This window comes from Plectropomus leopardus, unplaced genomic scaffold, assembly GCF_008729295.1.
Source record: "Plectropomus leopardus isolate mb unplaced genomic scaffold, YSFRI_Pleo_2.0 unplaced_scaffold20172, whole genome shotgun sequence".
Taxonomy (NCBI): Eukaryota; Metazoa; Chordata; class Actinopteri; order Perciformes; family Serranidae; genus Plectropomus; species Plectropomus leopardus.
In genome coordinates, this window is record NW_024621798.1 from 1 (window position 1) to 4,066 (window position 4,066).

A 4,066-nucleotide genomic window follows, 5' to 3' on the forward strand; every position below is an offset into this window, starting at 1 on the left:
TTATTTATTTTAAATAATTTTAATAATTATGATTATTTGGTTTTCTTTTTCCTTTTTAAATAATTTTGAAGGTTTTTTGTGGTTGTGTTCTTTTTTTTTTTTTTTTGCCTTTTTTAGATTTTTCTGCATTAGTATCATATTCAAAGTACCATATTCAAAGCAGGACTTTGACTTAGAGTATTTTTACAGTGTGGTATTAGATCTTTAAATCTGAATGTCTTTCACTACTGTGGAGATGATACTATAATCTTCAGACACAAAAGAGTCACAAGGTTAGCTGTAAAAAATTATAAATTTTGTAACACTATGATCTCATGTACTGTACATACTGTATCAGAGTTTGGTTAACATGTCGAGGAAAAAAAGCCACAGAACATGAAGGACTATTGCTCCAGGAGGGAAAATGGGGGTAACAGTAGCAGGCATGGAGCATGACCTTAGCCAAGTGAGTTGAGAGCCATAAAACTTATAATGCTCTCTATTCATTTCTACCTCCCCTTCTGTTTCTTTTTCCCAAAGGAGCGCCAATTTCTCCCCTCCCCCATTCCCAAGCCCCACCATTATCCTGACCACTACCCCTCATTCCAACCTATAAATGGACAATATTACCGTAAAGAGAGAGGAGACACCATTATAATGTTGCCAAGTCAGAGGAATTCCTTCCTACGCAATCAGCCCGCAAAATGCTGACTCATTCCCAGCAGAGATTGGTGGTTTGAAGTTGTGGGAAAACTGGAAAAGTCTGAGTTTTTCAAAGAAGTTTGAACTAATCTGACAAAGTTTAATACTGTCATTTTATGTTAGGGCTTATGTAGCATTTTATAAGTGAGGTGTGAATTAAGTGCATGTTAATTCACCTCCTAAATAACCAATGGTATTTGATCGGTTTGGCTTGGCTTAGAGCTTTTAGAAGGATTTGGCTGATCTGAAACAATATATGGCTGCTTCATTGAAGGTTTTCTGACAATATGTAACAGCCAGCCAGCAACTGAGGCCAGTGAGTTCATTCTGGATGGACATGAATGAATTCCTGAAATCCCACTGCCGTCATGCAATATGTCATTCTCAGAGGTCCTCTAGTCAGTCTGTCTGGTCTATTCTAGACCCTGAAAGCTGTTTTCCAAGGATGTCATGACTGCTTTTAAGTGTTCATGCATGGAGCACCATTTGTGACTGATACCAATGATTATATGCATGCAGTGCTTACAGGTTTTGCCATTCTCAGACATCCTTTGTCCCTCTCCAATGGAGTAGACAGGAACCACAGTTACAGTGTAGACGGTATCAGACTGCAGGTTCTTCAGCACAGTGTTGTAGGTGCTGCCTGACACCTGGGCCTGGATAGAACAAGACATACTTCAGGTTGTGCTCTGGGCACTATAGAAGAGCACATTTCAATGTGGTCTAAGCCTCTAGAACTGTTTTCCAGCTCACCATCTCTTCAACTCCTCCAGCGGCAGGAACATAGAAGATCCTGTACTGACGCACATTGCCCTCAGCAGCCTCCCACTGGACATTCAGGGTGCTGGTAGTGGGGTCAGTGACACGCAGGTTCCTAACACCGCCCAAAGGCCCTGAGGTGAGATAGAAGTAAAATACGGTTTAAGTGTCATACCCCTGGTGAGTCTGTATTTCTTCAACAGTATACATTTATCATTAGGTTTTCACTGTTATCACTTGTCATTTTTGAGTACCCTAAGAGCAGCACAACTTACTGGTCTTTCCAAGGCCGTTCAGCTCCTCGCCAACTCCTTTGGCGTAGACCCCCACCACAGTAATAGAGTATTCGGTGTCAGGGGTCAACTTGGGAAGCAGGACGGTAGTTTTCTTTCCTCCAACTTGGGTCTAGTTGGGGAAGAATAAATGTCATCTTAATTGGATTTTATATTGTGAAAAAATACATAAACATTAACATGACTCTCTCAGAAACATCTCCAAATCAAAACTATGTTATTTTCCTTTTACCTGTAGTGCTGTTTATTAATTGCTTTGGTGTGAGTTGCTGAGTGTTGGCAATATAGGTTGCAGAGATTTCTGCCTTTTCTCAGATATAATGCAACTAGATTGTTCTTGGCTTGTGGTGCTCAAAGCACCCACAAATACATTTGGAAAACTCAACAGCAATGTCTCTTTTCAAAAATCATGACCTGGTTACTCAAGATAATCCTCAGACCTTGATGTGAGCAGTTTTTAGTAGGAACTATTGTCTTTTTGCTGCTCTACATCAGCCAACTGCATCACCGCACAGAAGGAAGCTTGTGTCTATTGCTAGCTTACCTGGGACCTATGTGGAGTCAAGCTCAGTTCAGGAGAATGCCAGGTATCTTGCACTGTCACAAGCACGAGCCTCTCATCCATAAGTAAATGCATGCTTCCCTCTACACAGTCATATAGTCTGCATGTGTCATTTGGTAAAAGAATAATAAATCCCAACAATCTGCAACTCACAACAAAATAATTTAGATTGATGAATAGAACTACAGGTAAGAGCAAACATGTATTTTTGATTTTTGGGTGAACTGTCCCTTTAAATGTTAGTGAATTCTTGGTGATGATGTTGAATGTGAACATGATAAATTTAGCTACTCTAATACTTTACTAGTTCAGTCGTTTACAGTTAAAGCCAATTAAGTTATTCATCCTCAGAATTTACATTTTTTTAAAAAAGTCTAGCTATAGCTTTAAATAAACCATTATCATCCCCAGTGCACACAGAGGGAAAAGATATTTGATGTGTTTATCTGTTGGAATAACGAGTTTAACAACTCTCCATGGGTGCCTTAAATTGATTTCAATAACCAAGTGGAAAGAATTGTACCTGAAAACTGCTGGACTGTCAACATTTTAGAGGAGGAATGTTTTTTAATGTGTTTTTGGCCAAGATTAATACACAGCAGACTGGCCAAGGTAAATCTGTGCACTGATGGCTGAAACAGTCGGATGTCTTGTCATAACGGTCATGACAGGTGATGAATTTACTACATAACTTGTGGCTGTGTGTTTGCATGCAGATTTGTGTGTAATAGTGCTTTTTCTCTAATCACTGTACAGCTATGTGTCTCAACCAACTGGCTGAAACTTTTATCAGCAACAAAAAAGAAAGCCAAAGGAAGGGAGTATTATAAATTGGCACTGCGATAGTTTTCTTGTACACAATTGCAAAATGTGTGTCAGACATTTCCGAAAACAGACTTGTTGTCCCACACGAAACAATGCAAAACCCCCTTTTAGCTGTACTTGTTGAAATTCTAACAGTGAACCAAGACGACTTGGCTGACGTTAGCTTGCTAGCTTCCAGTTTTCCATCAACCTTTCAGTGTGATATCACCCAGGCAACTAAATTTCATCAAGTACAAAAGAGGAAAACATTCCACTTTGTGTTAAAAGGGAAACTAATAGTCAACCAGTGACATACAGGATGTAACACCAGCAGAGCCCAAACTGACTTTTGCACTGAACTTCTATTTACAAGGTCATGTTGGATGCAATGTGGAACTTAATTAAATAAGTGCAATAACAGTGAACCAAAAGTCAAAGGTAGGCACAGCAACTTTGTGCATTACTTAAAACACATTATATGACATCTGTGGCACAGTATTTGGTTATTACACAAACATACACTGACCTGACTGGGCAAGTACATTCCAGTTTTCATGTACACAAACACACACACACATACACAAAACGTACAAATGGCCAATAGCACACACTGCATGTGAACCATCAAAGTTTAATCTCTGAAGTATCTGTACTCTGTCTCCCCACAGAGTTGTTAAATTATCAGCTGAATCTGCTGTGAACTTTTCATGACATCAAATTTTGATCTTTAGCAACTCCCCACAACCCATAAATGCCAAGTACTGAGGATGAAATATTTTTCACCAAAGTTGTTTGGAACATCTACCATTGATTTAAGGGGGGTTGTTTTGCATCTTATCTGTGTGCCTATCAGTCTGTGTTCTTGTGTATGGGTGTCTGCATCAGCACCGTTTTGCTTTTGAAGTGGAACATCACCTAAATTAGGAATTCCAGTATGTTATTTTCATAGCCTAATGAAGTTTAATCA

At 39.2% G+C, this 4,066-nt stretch overlaps 1 long non-coding RNA gene across 1 annotated transcript; it reads right to left on the reverse strand.

Annotated features, from left to right (window-relative positions):
* Positions 1-646: 646 nt before the first annotated feature.
* On the reverse strand, positions 647-1,899 carry LOC121965482. Its single transcript, XR_006107490.1, has 3 exons — positions 1,716-1,899; positions 1,435-1,574; positions 647-1,337 (listed from the first exon to the last, which is right to left on the reverse strand). It is a non-coding gene; the product is annotated as an uncharacterized LOC121965482 (long non-coding RNA).
* Between the last annotated feature and the right edge of the window lie 2,167 nt (positions 1,900-4,066).